Source organism: Dermacentor silvarum, chromosome 4 (assembly GCF_013339745.2).
Source record: "Dermacentor silvarum isolate Dsil-2018 chromosome 4, BIME_Dsil_1.4, whole genome shotgun sequence".
Lineage (NCBI taxonomy): Eukaryota > Metazoa > Arthropoda > Arachnida > Ixodida > Ixodidae > Dermacentor > Dermacentor silvarum.
The window spans coordinates 147,628,157-147,651,499 of NC_051157.2; the positions used below are offsets into that span (position 1 = coordinate 147,628,157).

General features: G+C 48.3%; 1 long non-coding RNA gene across 1 annotated transcript in view; it reads left to right on the forward strand.

Annotated features, from left to right (window-relative positions):
• Positions 1 to 21,549, forward strand: part of LOC125945212 (uncharacterized) — a 33,148-nt gene extending 11,599 nt beyond the window's left edge. Inside the window, exons 2-3 of the long non-coding RNA XR_007466696.1 lie at positions 5,342 to 5,464; positions 21,176 to 21,549. This is a non-coding gene — a long non-coding RNA (uncharacterized LOC125945212). The remainder of the gene's footprint in view (positions 1 to 5,341; positions 5,465 to 21,175) is intronic.
• Positions 21,550 to 23,343: the final 1,794 nt, after the last annotated feature.

Sequence of the window (23,343 nt, forward strand, 5' to 3'; positions counted from 1 at the left end):
GCGCGCAGTCGGGGAACGTCGTTCGTCGGCGCCCATAGCATGGCATTTTCAGCGCAGCTTAAGAAACTAGGGTCTTTAGAGTTACGTATATATGTATTTTCTATTAAAGGAACACACCTCCTAATACTTACCTAGTGATGTTGCGCCTCAGATATGCGTAATATTTACTTTGTGATCGATAGCGTTCACAAGTATGAACAGCCGTACCAGTTTAAGTAGTGTGGGCGGTAAGTAAGTGGTCCAACTTTGGCCGGGTGGCTGAATCGGGTGACAGACAGACAGACAGACAGACCAATTTTCAGCGTTTAAGTTCCCCAAGAAAGACTATCGTCTTTAAAATAAGAAAGTAAACCTTGGGTTACGCGAAGACATGGTCAGGTCCCTAGGCGGGACACCGTTGGCAAAAGCCGCTGCCCGTGCTCTTTCGATGAGGGCTCGTTGCTCCTCGAGGTGCGAGCTAGACAGGGCCGCCTCCCAGTCCTCCCATGTTGGCTGATTTATTATGGCAATACTGTTATTTTTCTGACAAGCCCATACCATATGGTATAAGTCTGCCTCTTGGCCACAAAATTTGCACTGCGCCGAAAAAGACTCGGGCTCTATGGCGTGAAGCCTAGATGAATTATTTAATGACACAGTGTCTGTCTCTCGAGGCGCAGATGCTGTACCATCTCTGAGAGCAAACGCGACTTTTTTCGTCGCGCGAAAGGCTGTGGGGGGACGGGAGGAAAGGAGGGGAGGCGACGTTTAGCTGGGGCACCAAATGCGCATTTCTATAAAAACGCCGCGCACGTCCGGTGCGAACGCGGGCAACACGGCGACGGCGTCGACAACAGTTCTGCGTGTTGCTGGTGCTGCTGCATGTCCAAGTTTATACAGCTGATAAAACTACTATCCTCACTCCGTGTAGCTCTCTACTAATTTGCTATCGCAATTGATGCTTCGCCTTTCGGGTGAAATTGCGACAATTTCTTCTCATTAATCGTTCTGCTCGCTCTCTCTCTCTCTGTGTCACCTAGTTTACGAATGCATGAAGGGGCCGTACATGTTTTATTTTTAATAATTGTGATTTGTATGCGGTATTATAATATACATCCGAATCAGACAGATTCTGATGTGCCTACGTAGCCCAAATGTTTCATTTATTAAGATAGCAATTATATAGACACTCAAGGCGCATTTCTGCCGTTGCCGTCGCCGTGAGGTTCCGTATAAAGCCCAACGGTGATAAAGTCGTCGTCGCTAGCCGCATGCTGTATGTGAGAGTGAAAGTGTGCGAGGGAGTCAACGATCGCAGCTCAATCTGGCGTGAGCGAGGGAGGAAGGCGGAGAGCAAACGCGACGTTTTCCGTCGCGCGAGAGGCCGTGGGGGGTTGGGAGGGAGGGAGCGGGGGCCGCACTGTGCTCCGGCACCAACTACGTATTTCGCGGCCGGGCGCAAGGGAAAACTGGCGATTGCGACTCAATCTCTCGCGCGAAAGGAAGAAAGCGGGGAGGAAGTGCGGGAGGGAGGGGGTGCGGCTTCTACACAACCAGCAACTGCGTAGTTCGCGTCGGCGCGCGCGGTCGCACGCTCCGCATCTTGAAAGCGATCTGTAAACGGCTAATGCGTTGTGGGCGCTGTGTTTTTGCCGCTCAGTTTCTGTTGAAGCGATAGACAGCACGAAGGTAACTTCGCTAGCTGCTGCTCCCGCACTTGCTCACGCCAGTGTTTTAACAGTGATCGTTTAACAGTGATCGAGTGTGATGTGTTCATGTTTGCTTGTACGCGCTGACACCATTCTTGCTAATTCAGGTAGTAATCCACTGTTTACAAGTTTTTACGGCCGATAAAGCTACTATCCTTACATCGTATAGCCATAGAGAAAGAAATTCAACAAGAGGGGACACTCGGCGAAAGCTGGCAACAGGAACATGTCACGCTAGCGTTCACATCAGCCGATAGCTGCCGTGAGAATCGAAATAAAAGAGTCTGAAGTGAAGTTAACACGCATCGTTTTATCTATTTTTTATTCTTATTGCGCTGAAACTAAAAAGTTTTGCGTTTAAATGAACTTATACTTTGCGACTCATTTTTCTTGCGTTGCCTAGCGACAGGCCAATGACGCGCCAGATACATGCGTAATGCGTCAGACACCACCGAAGCGAGCGAGGCTGGCTGCGCATGTGAGCGTTCACCTGTTCGGCGACCGTCTTCTTCTTTATTTTTGGAAGTAGCCTAGTTTGTTGGGCTCCCAGCGTATTCGTGCGTTTCTTCTGCACTTCGACACGGCACCACGGCACTATTGGACTACGGCAAGGTGAGAATTTTCTTTGACAGTCTGCGACGCATTTCAAGCATTTAGGCTTATGGCACGGAGCAGTGAGTTGTAACGCAGTTAGCAAAAACAGCTCGGGCGTCTTGGCGTACGTAATTGCATTTAATGAATCGTAGTGGGACATGTTTGCGACGCTTTCTATGGGCCCAAACATTATTGTCTTATATTTCAGTAGTTTGAGGCCCGCTCGCCGCACCGGGTGTTGTGACGCAGTTGACGAAAAGCAGCTCGGCCGTGGTAACAAAGTTAGTTTGGCGTGTACTGAATCTTATGGTATCTTCGACTGGTCGCCTCGGAGCGCTCTAGATTGCTCTGGCGAGCGGCGTTGTCTTCGGCTGGTTGAAAGAGAGTGCGCGCCTTGCGTTCGGCTGGTTCTTTTCGATCGCTCTCCTCCCGCGTCGAGCGCTCTGAGGCGCTACGCGCCCTGTCGTCGGAGCAGTCGTCGAGATGAGAGCGTTTCCAGCCACGTCATCACAGCACAGCGTCGCCGTTCTTGGCGACGGACCACCTTAGCCTAGGCAACTTAGGCCACAGCATGCTGGCGGCTCAACGAACAGTCGTCCCACCGGCGCGTCCGCCGGTTTAGCGTTGGATAGGCGAAACATCGGACGTTAGCAGTAGTCACGTGGTTTCGCATCTGCCATTTCCTCCTCCGAGAGCGATTCACACGTTCGGCTTGCGCGCTTGTCCTCTACCTCTGAGTTCGGGGAACGCCGGATCTGCACGACTTTGCTTCGGGGGATGGATGCGACCAGTCGAAGATACCATTAGTGAGACAAGTTTTTGACGCTTTCTATGGCCCCGCAACAACATATGCATTCTTTCTGGGCTCACGCGTCTCGGAAACGCGACGAGCGATTGCCAAGAGTGATATAACACGTAAGTGTGTTGGTTGCGCCGGCAGCGCGAGCAAAAGATAACGCCGAGGAGCTCAAAAACCAAAAACCATGAACGACTGAAAACAGGCTTTGCATCAACGCATTTGTCTTGAGTGCGAGTATAAGGCATTCTGCGAGCGTCTCGCGTGGTCTGGCTCTAAAGCCTGTGTTATGGCCACCTTTGTGTACGTAGCGTACCATCGCGTTGGCTGAAGCCAAGTTGTGTCGAAAACATGCAGTCACCCGCGTATTTGTGTGCTTAAAGTGCAGGAAATTATGCCTGGGAACGGGGGAATGCATGGAAACGAGATATTTTCTTTATATTTTATGGTATTCTTTGAGATGAGTCAGGTATTTTTTACGTCATGTATGTAAAAGCGAATTTATTTTGTCTGTAATGCCGCCCAATCACCACTTTCGCATGCTTCACCTCTACACGCAGAATTCATATACGGTCTAAATATCAAAATGACGCTTGCTTGTAATTTACTTTTTTCAGCTGAGGCCATCTGGTGAAGCTTCATACGGGAACTACTGCTGCTTTCCTGGTGCCACAACGCTAGATAAATGCACAAAAAGCCCGAAACAAACATTTATGCATATCAAAATAAACATCTCCTCATTTCACAAGGCGTATTGCGTCTACTTTATGAAATTCCACGTTGCACAGAGTCGATGGAGGCTTGTACAGATCGTTCGCAATCAATTTTACTAAATAATAAAACGATTCCGCAGCAAGACCGCGCGCGTTTGAGCAGCAGAAGCGAAAACCAAATGCCGCACCGATCAGCACAGCCGGCGTAACGCGTACCAGCTAGCGTTCAAACCGCGCCCGCCAAAATCGAAACCGGAAATGAGGTTCAGCTAGCTTGAGCGCAGAAACTTAGTAATATGTTTTTATTCCGTTTCTTTTTTTCGGGCATGCGTCCGTGGCCTTATTGTTAGGACATTGGGCTTCTGGGCTGACGGACCCGAGTTTGAAACCAAACGACAAAAGGCTGACACAATCAGCCTTTCATGCATTGAATGCCACCCGGGGGCCACAAGCATGACACTCGCGCGGTTGTTTATTCTTTCACAGCCAATGTCGTTTGGGTTCTGAGAACAGCGCTGTTTTTCGAGACAGGGACCGCTGGGGATAGCGCACTTCTACTGCAGTGCGTAAGATATACGGACATTTAACGGAGAAGCGTATGTAACGAGAGGCCAAGCAGCCGCCTCGCCGCGCGCATGTCATTCAGCGGCATATAGGCGCGTTCTTGGGGGCTAACACAAACACAGGCACTGCCGAGGGTGGCGGAGTTCCCGTTGCGGTGTGGGAGATACACGGCTTGCGCCGGCGAGCATGCGTATGTAACGGGAGATCTGGTGACAGCGCCGCGCGCGAGCACGATTCTGTGGCATGTCCGGAGTTAGTGGCTCACTGGGCGAGTTATGTGTTCGTGGAGCATGCCATTGCACCAGGCCAGATGCACCGAGGTGTGTGAACCTCGAGCAAGGAGGCCATGTGGCGTTCGTTTAAGTGACGTTGGTCTGTGTGTTCCAAAAACCGGACTAAAGAAGGAAGGTGGTCACAGTGTATATTGTTGATGGTCCCGCCTATACTTTGAAAAGAACTCATTGGTAGGATGTTAGCGAGGAGACCTAAATTGGCGTACCGCCCCAATTCGCGAAGCTATTTAACCGAGTGTGTAGAGAGGAGAGGGGACGTGAGCGAGCCGAGAATCGGCGGCCGCTAGTCGATGTATGCTTCTCTGTCCTACAATAACTGATGTATTCCTAAGTTGGCCTCCCTGAGTGCAAAGTGTCACCGGACGGCTACGAGGACTCTTTGAGGAATCGTCTGCTGGAAGACCTGGAGGAGGAGAAGAAACTTAACTCCAACCATCGAAAATGTAATATAATACATGTCAAGGTCACCGTCAAGGTGACATAAATGGCCAGACATAATCGTATATTCAAACCGCGAGCTAGGGGCAAGAGTCAAGGGAAGCTATCGCTTCAAGAAGCAAGGGGTGTTATTACAACTAGTTCATGAGGTGAAACAGCTTTGAAATTACCACCCTAAGCGAGGTTCTTTCTTGACAGTAGCTGTTGTGGGTAGTATTGCGGATGCGTAACAATTCCCTCTGAATTCATTTGCAGCGCAGTGGAGCCCCAGGACTTTCCAATCTAGCGGCTTTAAATGCTGGCCCTTCGTTCTCTGCCCTCTACAGAACATGGTGTTTGTGCATGGCTGTAAGGGCCTTACAGTTTGCTGTGACCTAAGTAAGACGCAATCATGTTTTCCATTACCTCGCACGTACCATATTTGAGCAATATGCGCCCAGCTGCGATTGCTTAGTGACAATTGCATTGCGTGGTTGTGCTTGAGATCACGTGTTTGAGTACTGCCCAATTACGTAAAACTGTGGACAGCGGCGTGTTTTCCATAACGCCTGAGGCCGACCTTCTAATCTTCACCAAGCCCTGCTGTATACTTCTTTTGTTCTTGTTGTTATTATGACATATTCTACCCTTGCTCAATTTGAATCACGTTCTTTATTATCCCATAGATCTGTCCTCCATTTCTATGCACGTAGCGTGCGAACAAGACCGATAGTATTACTAGTCTGTTATATATTCGTGATCTTTTTAGTCATTGTAACACAGCTATGTGTAAGTAATTGAAATCTATACAGTTTTTCCGTCATGTCACTCAGGGTGCTGTCACCGCGGCGAAAAAATCATGGTTGCACAGCTGTTTTGTTTTTCTAACTTAATGTATTTCCACTGACTTGACTTGATACTTACGCTTCAAAATTTGAATCCGTCTGCATCGAACGCCATCATCATATTTACTCCAGGATAGAAATATGTTAATTGTGGTTTGCCTTTATAGGCAACCTTCATATTCTCTGAATACCTTCTGCTTACGCTTAGGCGAAACATTGCACAAGCTATCGCTGAAAAAAAAAAACACCGCATATCCACGGGGTGAATGATGATGAGTGGGCGAAGCTCCGGAGGGAATCATCGGTAAACCGTGAATCTTCCGTGTAATTCGCCCAGTCTCGCCGCTTTAAATCGAACGATTGACTTCCACCAATGACACGCGCCATATGTGACGTCATTCCTATTTTATAACAGCGCCCTTCATTATAATTGCACCATCTCCCGCTTAAGGGGACGCTAGCACAAACGCGTTAGAAACGTGCAGTACTCTCTAGTAAGGGGGAGAGGCCACAGCGTCTTACGCAGCCGTTACACATGCCGGAACGTGCACCGTGTTTGCCGACGCCATCACACGACTGCTGAGAGAGTATAACCCCCGTATTCATAAACGCTCCTCGACTTGAACTTGACTTGCCACCGCCTTCAACGCGTTTCGAATGCGCTGCCCAAGGCGGTGGCAAGTCAAGTCGAGGAGCGTTTATGAATACGGGGGTAAGGCGGAGAGGCCACAGCGTCTTACACCAGCTTCTAGCGCCGTGCGTTCGGAAGCGAGGGGTCCCTGGTTCGATTCCGCGCTACGGACACAACTTTCGGAATTGTTTTTTTTTCATAAAAGTAGACGTGGCTACCTACTACTACGACGACGACTACTACTACTACTACTACATACTACAGAGGAGGGACAGACCCACACCCTAAGGAGCTTCGCCCCTAAAAACCGGCGTCCGGTGCAGCGAAACGCCATCTAAATTCAGATTGGCTGCGACGCCACGGCACGAGCACGCCTCGACGGAACAGCCTGAGCGAAAGCGAACACCTCTTGCAGCAGTAGCGCGCCAGGTGATGCCTGAGGCGAGAGGGTATCGCCGCGACGCCAAATCACCTTCGCTCTCGCTCTCAGAACCCTGCGTTATCCGTGCGGTCCTTGACAGCGCAAGTTCTTGTCTACGTTCTAACTGCGCCTCGGTAAGGCCAAATCAAAACGCGCCAAACATCTCAACGCGCTCGCTTGCCCGCAAGGAGTTCATAACTTGAAGGACCGCTCAGCGGCGTTCAACTAGACAATAATGCTTTCGCATTCACAACTAAAAAAGTGCTTAGGTGTCCTCGGGTTTACTTCACACATTATTTAATCGTATTTCTCGCTCTAATTTTGGTTTTATTGAATTACTATAAATGACCGTTATCGTATATTCACTCAGTAATTTGTTTAAAACTGATGCACAGCCTTTCAAGAGCTACTTAAATAAATCATTATTCATGGATCTCATTAGCCGCACACTCTGGTCACCAGTAATAACGACAAAAAAAGTCCAGAAATTCCTTGTTAGATGTTTTCTAACAATATAATTAACGCCCTCAGTACCAGCACTAAATTAATTGACTGTAAAAGTATGTTTTTGGTCGCATATAACCTGCGGATGACCACAGGCTATTGAAATGTCTGCGAAAGAAAGACAAACTTTCAGAAATAAGAGGTCCAACAAAGAGAGGGTCATTCAGCAATAAGTTACGTAATCGCTACATGACCTCTTTTATAGTTTAGGTTGGCTTCTCAAGGACGCTGAAAAGAATTATTACGTGAACAAAGTTAAAAACGCAGGCAATAATCTGAAACAGCCGCGGAATATAATCAATCTTTCCTTGGCAGAGTTATATCTAATACCATAATACCCAAGATTCACTCCGGAAATCACACGTACGACAACCCACATGACATCGAAAATGTGCTCAACGATTCATTCTCCGTTCAGGAAGTCGATCTTTATAAACCAGTCAACGTATGCCCTGGTTTTGCCCCATATCTTCTTTCTTTATTATGTTTCACGTGAAGAAGTCTTCACTTTCATTCGTAACTTGAAAGACGCAAGGGCAGGACAAGATAGCTTTCACTTCGTGTATATCACATTTAACCTGTGACATGTTTTCGTGCATCATCAACCTCCTAATTGACACAGGCAATTTCTCAACCGCCTTAAAAGAAAAAGCCGAACTAATCGGTTTTAAGAAGGCTGACAAATGGACTCATCTGAAACTATCGTCCCATTACTATACTTTTCTTTTTCAGCAGAGTTGCCGAAATAATTCTGATGTGTCGTTTGACTAATTATTTAAGAAAACTTTAACTTATTTCTCCAAGCCAGTTAGGCTTTCGGCAAGGTTACGCTGTTGAGCTAGCAGTAATGTACTTAACAGACAACATTGAAATCGCAATCGAGGTTGGTAATTTACCTGCTGCGTTATTCATCGACTTTTAAAAAGCCTTCCATTCCATTGTTCATAGGATTTTGTTTCAGAAAGTAGAGTTCATTGGAAGAACTGGCCAAGCTTTATCTTTACTCCGCAATTACTAACGCGATAGAGAATAGTCTGTATACATACCTGGTTCTTACTCATTACCAAAAATGACTATTTTTGGTGTGCCACCCGTCTGTGTTCTTGGTCCTTTTTATACTAAGTCTATATCAATGTGCTTTCATTAGGCTTAAGCTAATCTAACTTTACACCCTATGCTGACGACACTGCCATAGTATCTGCAAGCAAGTTTATAGACCTAATGTTATCCAAAATAACAAGGACGCCACTGATGTAATGAACTGATGCAATGGACACTAAGAAATTCATTATATTACATTTTCCTCACACAGAAGTGGCAATCCTGGCACTGAATTTGTTCATATGTTTAATGACTTTAAGTTTTCTTCTGGCGTTACAACCTTCCTGGGAGTACAATTGCACACGCACCGAAAATTTACAATCCATATAGCCTCACTAATGAAGAAATCGGCATACGACATTAAGCCCGGCCCACATGGAGGGAACTTTCACGGCGAACTTCGTGCGGTGCGCACCAGCGCGGCGCAAAGCCAGCGTGCCGCCGCCGTGCTGTACCCACATAGGGCGAAAGACAGGCGGCACGATTTCAGTGCTGCTAGAAACAGCGCGATTCCATTCCCAGTACAATGCAGTGAAAAATCGTTTTGTATCTGCAACTGACCCATTATTCTGCAACTGAACCATATTGGTCGCGCCTGTACGGCTGTGATCAGTCGATCATTGTACGCGATGCGCCCAGCTTTTTGTCGCCATGTTCGCTCTAGGCTCTTTGGCTGACTAGCCGAGTCAATAGCGGCGGCAGGAAGTCGGACGCGACTGCGCCCTGATTGGTCCGCGCTGACAGCCTTTAGTGCACGTTAAAGAACCCCAGGTGGTCAAAATTAATCCGGAGCCCTCCATTACGGCGTGCCTCATAATCAGAACTGGTTTTAGCACGTAAAACCCCAGAAAGAAGAAGAAGAAGAAGCCTTTGTTCACCGCTTCCGGCGAGCGGTTGACCACCTGCGAACATATCTAGCGCGCCTTAATAACTGATCGACTGCGAACAGCCGCCGGCCGCCGGGCGGTCACCGCGCGCGGCCGCGCGCCAGTTTTTTGCAAGAAAATCGCTCCATATGGGTCGGGCTTTAGTGTTCTATTCAAAGATAGGTCACAGTTTGGTTTAAAACACTGCTATCACGTTGTTACACATTTATTCCTAGTGGTTTTAATTACTACATCTCTACATGCGGCAAAACTTACTCCCCAAAACTATCCCCATTGCAGATGATTCCAAATGAAGCCATACAAATGATGATTTTAGCATTCGTGCAGCTTATACTTCCTTGTTGCTTTGTGTTTAAAACATGCTACCACTTCATAGATTAAACCTCCTCATTTTATTTTGAGATTTACTCCGTGAAACGCCTCCAATTGTTCTGATTATTCTCAATCTGTTCTCACACTTCGCTTTTACGTCATTCGCTTCACAGAATAACACTTAGTTGCGGAAACCAAGGAGTTCTTATGGAAGATTCGCGGCAATTTCGCTTCAACTTCGCTATGGAATACCTTACCCAGTAATCTTAAATAATATTCTGCCATTAGTACATTCAAATTCTAGTTGCACGCTTTCTTGCAATGCATGTAAACGTGATTGAGCATATATTTTACTCATTATTGTATATTTGCGCTCACATTATGTCATGAATGTCACAATTTGCATTCAATTGTAACAATACTTCAAGCGAAGCTTCCTTTGCCTACCTATCCCATGGTTTCGCAGGGGTCGAACGATTGGTCACTGGTCGGGTTCTCGCCGAATATATTCCTCCTCAATCTTAAAAAAATGAAACAGAAAGAAGTACGTCCAGCCATGAGATTCGAACCTCGGCCTGATAGCGCAATAGCCCGATGGTCTAACAAGTGGGCCACTATTGCACTTTTCTTTCCTTATTGCCGGGATATAAGGCCAGTAATGTCGCAAACATTTTTTAAATACGCTTTGATCACACACGATCAAAAATAGAGCGCCCGCTACAATACACAATTTAATGAAACTTCAAACATCGGCCTGAAAGAACAGAGGCGTTCAGAAGCGGAAGCCACTGAGGAATGGGATCAAAGGTTTCGACCGCGCTACGCACTTGAGCCAGCCTCTTCTGGAAAGAGTGGACGAGCGAGTTGGCTCGGCGTGTCTATCTTTCAATACGGCTGCTCTATAGTGAATCGTATAGTTCTATCGTGCCACCGACAACTACCCCTTTCAGATGATCGCCGCATGCTGATGATGATTATAATATTCATACTATGACGCATACAAACAACGGGAGATGGGTCAAGAAGCGGCATTCAAAGAAATGAGAAGAAAATAAAATATAAGCCAATATTAAAGTTGTCACATTGCGTTCAGATGCAGGAATGAAGTATAGTGTTTCATTACCCGGCTTCACAAAGCTTCGCTTTCAAGTAGATTCCGAAATGTGCGTTGGATCTGCATAATCTTTATTTTTTTCTGTTAATTAATAACAACGAAGTGGAGGTTTGGCCTTACAGTCTATGGTCTTGAGACCTCCTTTTACACATTTTTCATAGATGTGCTTTCGCGACACGCAATAATTAAAATTGAATTCAAATCGAATTTATTTGACTTCCAGACATACGAGGCCGCAGTGCGATGTGGGAAGACTTCGAAAGCGGTTGATACTTTGTGGGTGCACGGTAAACAACGTCAAGTAGTCAACATTATGCCAAAGTAGCAATTACGACATTCCACACTGTGTAGCTCCGAGACCTTAAAGAACCCAGTCTAATGTAGTATGTGATACCTTGAAACTACGACCGCGTAATCTTTTTAGTATGTGCCCGTTAAACAAAAAACAGACCCCGACCAATAATTTTGAGGTCTTTCATAGATACTTCCACATGAAGTAGATAGGGGACAGTTTGACACCCACTCAACACTCCAAATTTGTTCTTTTCCGGCAAAATACTCCCATAGTGGACGCAAGATTAGGTAAAAGCAGACAAATTAGCCTGGTGCACACAAAATAATATGCAAGTTTAAAACAGTAATATGAGCCTAACAAAGAGGTAATTAACGAACTTGTACTAGGCTGACTCAGAAGCAGCAATTTAAGTGGGAGTTACACAATGTCACGCACCAATGCAACCAGTAGGTAAGCTATCCAGTAACAAAGGACCTAATAAATAAGCGACAATACATGAAAGTGTCCAACTGCGGAGATATAATAGAATGCGCTGAACTGTGAAAGCTGATAAACAAAAAGAAAGTAAGATCTATACGAAATTATAACGTCAAAAATATAAGGAAGCAGTAAAATATAGCCGCAGCATGAAATTAGTGAGAAGAAAACATGGCATAGGACAGGGCAGTGGAAGATAGGCAGGGTAATGTCATCCTCAATTTTGACAATATAGGTAAACCAGCAGTACATTTCTCTACTGACTTGTACAGTACCCAGAGCAGCCACGCAACCTTCATTTGATGTAGTGATGAGCACCATACAGAGGCCTCATTTTATAACTAGCAATGAAGTTAGAAGGGCCTTGCAAGACATGTCCCGGGGAAAGATGGCCGAAGATGGAATAACAGTATACATAATAAAAGATGGAGGAGATAATGTGCTTTGAAAGGCTTGCGGCCCCTTATACGCAATGCCTCACGACTTCAAGTGTACCAGAGAGCTGGAAGAATGGCATCATTACAGAAATCCATACGAATGCAGATGTTAAAGAATTGAATAATTACAGGCCCATTAGAACACTTTTCTTTCTGTATTGTATAAAAGATTCAACAAGGCAATTTGCAATATAATCAAGGCAACAGTTGACTTCAGTCAACCAAGAGAACAAAGAGCTATTCTACAGAGTATCACATCCATGCCATCAAACAGGTAATTCAGAAATATACTGACTACAACCAATCTCTCTATATGGATTTCATAGGTCGTGAAAAGGTTTTCAATTCAGTAGAAGAGCCAGCAGTCATGGCGGCATTGCTTAATCAAGGAGTACAGGAAGCATACGTAAATATCCTAACAAATATCGGCAAATACTCCCAGGCTGCCCTTATTCTCCACGAGAAAAGTGGAAAAACACCTATCAAGGAAGACACAATTCCTCCAATGCCATGGAGACCAATGCTCCAATGCTACGAGACCATGCCCGCGGGTCCCACGCCAGGCACGATGAGGGTGGCTAGGCGGAGGAGGAGGCGGAAGAAAATATTCGGCCTTTCCACACCGTGAAGATGGAGGATAAGCGAAGGTTATCACCATCACAACAAATGGAGGGTATACGCACCCATTCAGAGTGCTAAACGCATACAGTTCTTCCTATATTAAAGATTCTTTACACGTACCGCAAACTCTAAATTTACCAAGGTCTTCTCCACTAGTAGCGTAACGTTCATTCAACACTTGCAAGGCATTGTGTCGCTGTCTCGCCGGCGCGATCACACTGATGAGGGAGAAGCTGTTGTCGAACCACAAACGCTTGCGTTCGATGTTTCGAGTTTGCTCGGCGGCGTGGTTAGCAGCATCCGCCCGCCATTTCCGCTTGTGATTCTTCACAATTAAATTGCTCCAAATAAATCTGTCCGTCACGTAAGACAATGAATGGTTCATACCCCCTTAAGCATAGCTCATACCCCGTAAAGGCGGCCTCCCCATTACGACGATGGGAATGGAAGTGAAATGAGCGGCAACGGAGCTAGCTGTGGAAGACGACAACGACGAACGCGGGAGCAATGGCACGACTGCGTTCGCGCGGTTGCGCCGAGCGGTGCCAACGTGCTAGCTGTAAAGAAGACGACGACGCTAGAGCCATTGCTGATGATGACAGTTTCTGCTAACTGATACCGAAGTTCAGGCTAGAGATAGACAACTTGTAAAAAGCACTTCTCGTTGGCCGCCACAGCTGAAAATCGTACCGTCGAGGTCGTCCACCAGCCAGGCCGGCAGGAGCTACTACTGGCTGCCGAATGGGCCGCTGCCTTCCCGCGACCATGGTCCGTTCCGTAGCACAACCGCGGCCGCCCACTTTGGTCACAAACTGTAGAATGGCGCGGTTCTCCAGTCCACGCCAGCAGGCCCCAGTCCTTGCGAGCCGCGCCCAAGAACGACGTATATATATTATATATATATATTTATTGTCACGCAGATAATTATTTCGAACTCGCCGAAAGAGAACAGCCTTCTTTAATGATGGCCGACACTCAAGAGAACGCGCGCACACCTGGGCCCTTCGTCGTCTTCTCTCTGGCGATCTTGTGCCTGTAGTGGCAGCTGACTTATGACGAACGGTGCCTGTAGTGGCAGCTTACTTCGTGTCATTACTCCCCACGTGAAAATCGACGTCCCGGTCGCCGGTTGGAAAGGGTAAAGGGCGACAGAGGCGTGGGAGAGAGTTGATCAGAGGGGCACTTCTTCGCGGGCGTAGTACGGCTTCATCCGTACTACGTGGACAATCTCGGCTCGTGCTCGCCGTCGGCTCGAACTCATATTAGTACTCTGAGGGACGACCTCGTAGTTCACGTCGTGAGTCGCCTGACAATCTGTACGGGCCAAAGTATCTGCGCAGTAATTTGTCCGACAGCCCCTGGTGACGGACGGGTGTCCACACCCAACGAGTCGCCGGGTTCGTACTGAATGTTCCTTCCACCACTGTTGTAACGGCGGGTGTCGGCACTCTGCTGGTTGCGGATGCGCTTGCGAGCAAGCTGTCGAGCTTCTCCGCTTTCTGTATGATGTCGTCAGCGTTGCCACTTCTTGTTGTTCCGTTGTCTACCGGGAGCATGGCGTCTAAAGGTGTTGTTACGCAGCGCCATAAACCAGTTCAAATGGTGTGAGTGAGTGAGTGAAATAACTTTTATTACAGGTCCGGCGAGGACGCGAACTCGTCGCCCACCCGGCTAGTCTCACGTCGGGACCGGCAGGTCTAGCCCCCCGGCCCGGTCGCGGGCACGCCGGACAGCCAGGATTCTTGTCTAGAGAGGGGCTACGCAGAAGCGAGTCCCACTCATCCTTTCTGAACTGGGGTATCTCGACCCGCACTCCCAGAGCATGTGTGCTAGAGTGGAAGTCTGCCCACAGGGTGGGCAGCGTCGTCGCGATATACGTCAGGTAAACTTCGTGCAGAACGGCCAGACACGGATATGTTGCCGGTCTGTAAAAGTCTAAGCGAAACAGCTTGCGCCCTATTCAATTTGGGATGAGGGGGTGGAAAGACCCTTCTGGACATGTAGAAAAATTGTGTCACCTCGTTGTGAGTAGCGGGAGCGTCCCTGTGGCCGTAGGGGGGGAGGTGTGTCGGCTCTCCTTACAGAGGAAGCACGGTCGGTGAGGTCGTGCGCAGCCTCGTGAGCAGACTCATTGAGGTTCGGGGGAGCACCCTCGACCGACCCTACGTGAGCGGGAAACCAGTGAATCGAATGATGCGTGAGAGCATCCGGATTGGAGGCGCTAAGAAGACGAGCAGCCTGCTCGGCGACGCGACCCTTCTGAAAAGCCCTAACTGCCGTTTTGGAATCGCTGTAGATCTCAGACCCACGACCGTCCAGCAGGGCGAGGGCGATGGCGGCTTGCTCGGCGACTTCGGGGTCTGAAGTGCGAATTGAAGCGCAATGGAAAGCTTGCCGCTGGAGTCGACCACGACGACGGCAAAGGTCTTTCCATCGCTGTACTCCGCGGCGTCGACGAAGCGTGCTCTGATGCCTTGTTGATAGATCTTTTTTCAGAATTGCTACTGCTCTCGCCTTGCGTCTGCCCTCGTTGTGGACGGGATGGACGTTTCGAGGCACGGGGCCACTTCGAACTTGTCTCGAATGTACCTAGGGATCGGGGTACTGAATCGGGTGGTTTCTGCACAGCCGTATTGTATGCGAATGTCACGTATGGTAGAACTTGGTCCCAGGACTTGTGCTCTACGTCAACGTACATCGAGATCATGTCGGCCATAGTTCTCTTGAGGCGCTCGGTTAGTCCATTAGTTTGTGGGTGATAGGCCGTGGTTTTCCGATGATTGGTGTGGGTCAGCGTGACGATCTCTTGCATAAAGTCAGCAGTAAAGGCAGTTCCTCGATCGGTTATTAAGATGGAAGGATCGCCATGACGTAGTACAATTTCATGGACAAAAAACATCGCGACTTCTGTAGCGGTTCCGCGGGGAACAGCCTTGGTTTCTGCGTACCTCGTTAAGTTGCGACGACTATCCATTTGTTTCCTGCGGACGGCGTAGGGAACGGATCGAGGAGGTCCATTACCACGTGTTTAAACAGTGCTGGAGGAAGGTCCAGGGGTTGCAGAAGACCAGCAGGTTTCAAAGGTGGAAACTTGAGCCGTTGACAATAACGGCAGCTTCTCACGTAGCGCTGAACGGACGAGAATAGTTGTGGCCAGTAATACTTCTGGCGTATGCGCGCTAACGTCCTGGCGAAGCCTAAGTTTGCGGCACACGGGTCGTCATGACATGCCTGCCGCACTTCGCGCAGTGACACTAGGACGACAAGAAGGAACGTTTCTTAGCTGTTTTGAAGTTTTTTGTAGAGCACATCATTCCGGAGGCACTAAGAAGTCAGACCTCGTGATATCGGTCGTGGCACAACAACGTCGGCTCCCTGAAGGTATCTCATGAGGAGAAGCAATGTACTGTCTGCACGTTGGAGGTCAGCCATCTCGACAGTGTCTACTACACCAAGAAACGCGAAATTTTGCTCTACGTCACAGGACTTCCAAGGTATAGGTGCACGTGAGAGGCAGTCAGCGTCGCCGTGCTTCTGTCCGGATCGATATGCAACTTTGACGTCGTACTCCTGAAGGCAGAGGCTCCAACGAGTGAGGCGGCCTGAAGGGTCCCTAAAACTTGCAAGCCAACACAGTGAGTGGTGGTCACTTACTACGCGAAAAGGTCGGCCGTAAAGGTAGGGCCGGAATTTGCCGATGGCCCAAACGACAGCTAGACACTCATTTTCAGTCGTGGAATAGTTGACCTCCGCCTTTGTGAGCATGCGGCTCGCGTAGGCTAGTACTCGTTCGGCGCCGTCTTGCCACTGAACGAGTATAGCACTGAGCCCCACGTTGCTGGCGTCGGTGTGGATTTCTGTGTCAGCCTTGTCATCGAAATGCGCGAGTATGGGGGCTGTTCGCAGTCGCTTCCGCAATTCTGTAAAGGCTTCCTGCTGTTCTGCCGTCCATTCGAAGGGTACATCTTGGCGTGTGAGTCTCGTTAATGGTTCGGTGATCCTTGAAAATCCTTCAACAAAACGACGGTAGTAGGAGCAAAGACCTAAGAATCGCTGAACTGCCTTCTTGTCTGTTGGACGCGGGAACTCAGCTTTGGCAGCTAGCTTCTCGGGGTCTGGCCGAACACCGCGGGGGCTGACTACGTGTCCGAGAAACTTTAGCTCCTGAAAGCCAAACTGACATTTCTCAGACTTGATAGTCCCATTTGCTTTACTGATTGCACGGAGTACATTCCTGAGTCGTTCTAGATGTTCATCAAACGTTCTTGAAAACACCACAACGTCGTCTAAGTAGACTAAGCACGTCTGCCATTTCAGTCCAGAGAGAACAGTGTCCATCATCCGCTGAAATGTGGCAGGTGCGGAACACACACCGAATGGGAGGACTTTAAATTCATATAATCCATCAGGAGTCACAAATTCCGCTTTTTCGCGGTCACGCTCATCTACTTCGATCTGCCAGTACCCAGACTTAAAATTCAACGAGGTGAAAAATTGGGCATGGCGTAGACGGTCCAGAGCTTCATCGATCCGTGGCAGAGGATAAACGTCGCGTTTGATGACACTATTAAGCCGTCTGTAGTCTACGGAGAAGCGTGGTGTGTTGTGCTTTTTAACTAAAACGACGGGTGACGCCCATGGACTCATGGACGGCTGAATCACGTCATCATCTAACATTTCTTAAGCCTGGCGCTTTATCACTTCCCTTTCCGTAGGCGCAACGCGGTAAGGATGCTGACGAACGGGGCATGCTGACTCGTCCGTAGGAACACAATGCTTCGTAACGCAGGTGCGCCGTACTTTACACTCGGTAGAGGAACAGCCAGAGAAGTCATTGACAAGGTCTGTAACTGCTGTTTCTGTCGTTCCGATAAGCCGGAGTTAATCTGAATGCGATCGCTCAGGTTGACCTCTTTCGATGAATTAGGGGAAGCAGTTTCTAGCGAGGCCACATCAGTGAAGGCAGCAATTTCATGGAGGAAGGCGACAGCTGTCCCTTGTGGTAAGTGCTGATATTCGTTGCTGAAGTTTTTCAGCAGGACTAATGAGCGTCTGTGCTGAAGCTGAACGAGGCCCCGTGCAATGCAGGTGTTCCGCTCAAGCATTAACGCAATGTTTGCCTCAGCGATTCCCTCATAGCCGTCGAATGCGTCGCACGCTACCAGGGTCAGTAGGCTGCTTCTTGGCGGTACTGTTATGCTGTCTTCGACGATGCGCAAGGCGTTTTTGGTGTTATTCTTGTCGCCAGCGTCGCTTGCTAAGGCTTTTGCAGTAGATAACGTCACGCTCCATTTTTCCAGGTTAATTATGGCTCCATTCGCCTGTAGAAAGTCCATGCCGAGTATCAAGTCCCTCGAGCAGCTGGGCAGAATGATGAATACCCCGACGTACGTAAATCCATGAATATTTACCTGATTGGTGCATCTGCCCACGGGAATTAGTAGATGCCCTCCAGCAGTACGGACATGCGACCCAGTCCACTGCGTAAAAACGTTATTTAACTTTGACGCAAGCTCTCTGCTCATAATCGAGCTGTCCGCACCAGTGTCAAAGTGGTAACTTCTTCGTCGTCTATGGTAACCAGTATGTCTGACGTTACCACTTGCCTTTGGGCACCGGATTGTGACTGAACGTCCGTGCGTTGTCCTCGTTGTCGTCATGATGGAGGACATTCAAAGCGCTCGGCGTCAGCGGCCTCACCTCCGGAGGTCGCTGGACTCAGTTTGCCGGGTTTGCAGGGCTGGGTGAACGACGTCTACGAGCGTCTCGATGAAATGAGGGACTTGGCGATCGGTATCGAGCAGGCTATGCAGAGCGGGGTTCGTGCCTTCGCTGCTCGAATGAACTGTGGCGACTCGCGATGAAGTTCTCTATCTCCATCGGGCGCTAACCAGGTCGTGGACGAGGTGCACTTGGAGGGAACCCGCGGAGGCCCACGCGTCCATAGGGGCACATCCTGTAGGCGTGGCCAGCCTCTCCGCAATGAAAACACAGGGGCCTGAGGTCAGGAGCCCGCCAGACGTCACTTTTTCTGGGCCTCGACTCCTCGATGGACGGTGGACTGCGACGCCTGAACACTACTTCTGTTTGTTCGGAGGGCGCATGACGTTTGAGGGGCCGTACAGCGACGGTTGTCGTACGGCGTCCGCATAAGTCATTCGGACTGGCTCCCGCTGTTGTGGTACCTCGTAGCGTTCAGGAGCTTGGACGGCTTGCCTAATCTCGTCGCGCATTATCTCCGCCACAGAAATTCGGGATGTCGGCGCGTCGGTCACCTGCATTTTGTGGAGCCCTTCTCTAATCACAGCCCTGATCAATTCGCGTAGGTCCTCGGGGTGGTTTTCCGAGGTCATGCTAGAGGGGCTGTGTGAAAGTTCCATCACGTTGCCGTTGTATTGTCTGGCACGCTGTCGAAGGGCTCTTTCCATGGCTGTCGCTTCAGCAAGGAAGTCTGCAAGTGTGCAAGTGTTGTGAGCGGATTCCGAATAAGTCCAGCAAAAATCTCTTGCTTCACACCTCGCATCAAATGTCGCACCTTCTTGTCTTCGGCCATTGAGGCATCCGCACGTCTGAAGAGCAGAGCCATGTCTTCAGTATACGTGGTGACGCTCTCGTTCGAAGCTCGGAATCTTACCTGTATTGCCAGTTCCGCTCACTCCTTCCTGTCCATGTTGGAATATGTGGCGACCAGCTGCTGTCAAAATTCGTGCCACGAAGTCAATGTCACTTTATGATTATGGAACCACGTCCTCGCGGAGTCGTGAAGGGCGAACTACACATTGCGCAACTTGCGGTCTTCGTTCCATCCGTTGCATTCGGCGACCCACTCAAAATGGTCTAGCCAATTTTCCACGTCTTCAGTAGCATCTCCGTGGAATGCGATCGGCGTCTGTGGCTGGCTGAAGATGAACTGCGCCGGCGAAACGGCCGCAGCAGCCAGAGGCTGTGGGCTCAGGTTCATCGTCCGGATACGATCGGGCAACAGACCATGCTCAGGTTGGAGCCCTTGAAGACGGCGGCTAGTGCGTACGTGCACAGGAGTAATCTCTCCCGGACTACTTACTGGGGATGAGTCAGGGGTACGCTGCGTCTCCGGCAATGGTATCATATATCCAGCACCTCCACCAGTAAAATGTCACGAAGATAATTAATTCGAACTCGCCGAAAGAGAACATCCTTCGTTAATGACGGCCGACACTCAAGAGAACGCACGCACACCTGCGCCCTTCGTCGTCTTCTCTCTGGCTATCTTGTGCCTGTAGTGGGCAGCTTACTTCGTGTCAATATATATATATATATATATATATATATATATATATATATATATACAGAGAGAGAGAGAGAGAGCATCAAAAGTGAAACGATATCTGCAGAAGGCTGCTACTTGTCACTCCGGCGAAGGCTGGCCCACCAGCCGAAACGTTTGGACAGTGAAGAACGTGTGTCCACGTACGCCATTTTCATTCATGACGCTACACCAATCGAACCATATATATATATATATATATATATATATATATATATATATATATGCTGATGCATTTCTTCAAATACTACTGTTTATTGTCTACGTTTCTGCCGGAGACCAACCTTTCTCAAGAGACCGACCTTTCCCTATCGTGACAAAGATCGGTCTCCTGCCGAAACGTCAACAATAAACAAATAAACAATTGTTTTGACGAAGTGCATCAAGTTTTCAATTATAACGCTGCTGAACCGTAGCTACATTGTGCGTTTATATACAGAGTGTTTCAGCGAACACTTTCAAAAATTCTTAAAGGTAGCCTGGGGCAGATAGCACAATTCTAGTTCGTGAGCTGGTCTACTCGAAGAGGCGGACATTACTTGCATAAGAAATTGAAATGCATAATCAAGTAATTAACAAAAATTCACTAATTAAGTTTTTAACTAATTTCCTGATGGTCCATATGGCAATTTACAAATTGTGGCCGTGGAGTTTGCAAGGCGGATCCACTTGAAACGAATTCTCGGGATGACACCAGTATCGAGAAATTAATTCCCAAACTTTGCGGAGAAATGCATTGGCGTTCCAGTTAGTTTCTTAACAAAATGTCGCTTTGTGCATTTAAGCACAAAATTAACTGGAACGCCAATGCATTTTTCCGCAAAGTTCGGGAATTAATATATCAAAACTGGTGTCATCCTGCGAATTAATTTCAAGTGGATCCGCCTTGCGAACTCCACGAGTACAATTTGTAAATTGCAATATTGGCGATCAGGTATTTAGTTGAAAACTTAATTAGTGAATTCTTGTTAAATAGTCGATTAAGCATTTCAATTTTTCGCGGAAATAATGTCCGCCTCTTCGAGTAGATCAGCTCATTAACTAGAATTGGGCTATCTGCCACAGGCAACCTTAAATAAATTTTGAAAGTGTTCGCTGAAACACCCTGTATTTATATATGCGTGTGTGTACTTAAAGTTTTATTTTTTGTACGATGCAGGACCGACCATTTCCTGCTCCTTGGATGTAGGATTTTGTCACAAAAGCTGCAAACATACAAATATGCGCGCCACTTGCCCTGGACAACAGAAATGCTGCCTCAACTTCCCCAAGTTGTGGCAATCGTAACGCACATCTTCGGTGCAGAAACCGATTAAGGCATTACCTTTAACATTTCGTTCACTAAAAGCCTGAAATCCTATAGTTGCGCAAAAACGAGAATAAAGTTTTAACATATACATGAACACGTCATAACGTTGTGGCATTTCACGTTGCTGTTGGTATACAGCAGTCTCTTCGTATAATTCACGTTCCAAAGTCCAACAACTTATCGTATTAATTATTTATTGGTTAACTTTGTGATCTAGGCAAATAAAGAAGCTTGTCTGCATTTTGAGCTATGTCAATATAGTGTGCATATTTTATTACCAGCAAACTACAGTGCGTTCTGACACGTAAATATTCTTGATGAAAATGGGATCATCATTTCGCAAATGTCCGCCTGAACGAATTTTTCAAAATTCCATCGAGTGCTTACAACCCATCTCAACAGGAGGCACTAGAGCGTTAAGACTAGGTGCTTTCGTTTCGTCCTGGGACCGAGGCCGGCACAAGCTCCTCCTAGACATTCGTCAATACGAGGTCTCTCCTGGCCCTAGAACACTGCACGGGCTGATTTTTTCAGCCCGGGCCCGTCCCGGGCCCGTTTATACGTTGGGCTGCCCGCCCGCGCCCGAACAAAAGTTTTATGGCAAGACCCGGGCCCGGCCCGGCCCGGCCCGCCACCCCTTTACCTTAGGCCCGAGCCCGGCCGGAGACCGAAAAAGACATGTTTTTAGAGTCGAGACGCGCGAGGATAACTCGCTGCACGTTACATGCACACCACCAGAAAGTCCGAGCCCGGCCCGGGTCAAAAAGCACATGCCGTGCCCGAGCCCGTGAAAACACTGCCCTACCCGGCCCGGCCCGGCTTTCGGGTAAGCCCGAGCCGGTGCAGTGCTCTACCTGGCACTTCGGCAGTTTTCATCATGGCCCTCTGTTATCATGCACGGAAGCTTGCTGTAACTTGCCATTGCAGCCGCGGGCCATTGCTTCCTCTGGTCAATATCAGGTCGCCTTACTGTATGTGCCAATATCTTCAAACTCATTCATAATATCGGTGGGCGCACTACGCAAAAAAGGACAAAAAAGAACAAGGTAATCAGGACACGTTACCTTCTGCGCTGTTTGTCCATCGCTTTGAGTAGTGCGCCGACCACCATCGTGAGTGAACTGTTCCAACTCCCCAGAATCACCACTCCCTTAAGTAGTATCGCCATAACCTAACTTGCTTCGTTTGGCTCTTTTAATGCACACATCATTGTCAGTGCTGCGACGACAAAATCATCCAAGACGATACAAGAGGCCAACATGAGAGCTGCCCTTCGTGATACTTTACAAGTGACACCAGCCTTGTGCCGTCCGTGTAGTCAAGCTTGAATGTCTGCTTTCCAGCGAAGCTGAACTCAGTCTGTGGGCACATATGAGTATATGTCTTACCAATAACCAACTTCGCCGAATTATCATTGTTATAACTTGCACATTCGTTTAATGGCGACACGCACTCTTGGGTCAGCATACGTCACTTGTATTACGCGATGAGTGCTGTACATAAAGCGACGGGGGCCCGATCTCGAATCGACGCGAGTGCAATCCATGGCTCTGCAACTTATATCATACGTGTCTATATAGCAGGCACAATCAGATCGCCGATTGTGCTGAAGAAGTCAATTGCCCGTCCAAACACTCTTGAGCCTATCTGTCGACTTCAATAACGGACCGAGACATGGTCTAGTGATATTGTTACGCTGAGCTGTAGAGAACGAGGACGGCTTCGAAGACAACGAAAAGTCAACGCGACCTGGCTGGGCTCCCTTTCGTGTCCGTCAACGCGCTGTACCTTTGTATGCACATCCTGTAAATAGCTTTACGCGCGTAACATTGTAATGCAGTTTTACAAAGCAAAAAAAAAAGAAGTATCGGTACCCCTTCATTTAATCCACAAATTTCAGAGCTCCGCGAGCTCTAGCTGATTCAAGATGTACTTAAAGTATGAGCTCCAAGCTCCTCTCAACCAAAACGACTGCTGTCTGGTGTACGGAGTGGCGTCAAGAACCACCGTGAAGCCGC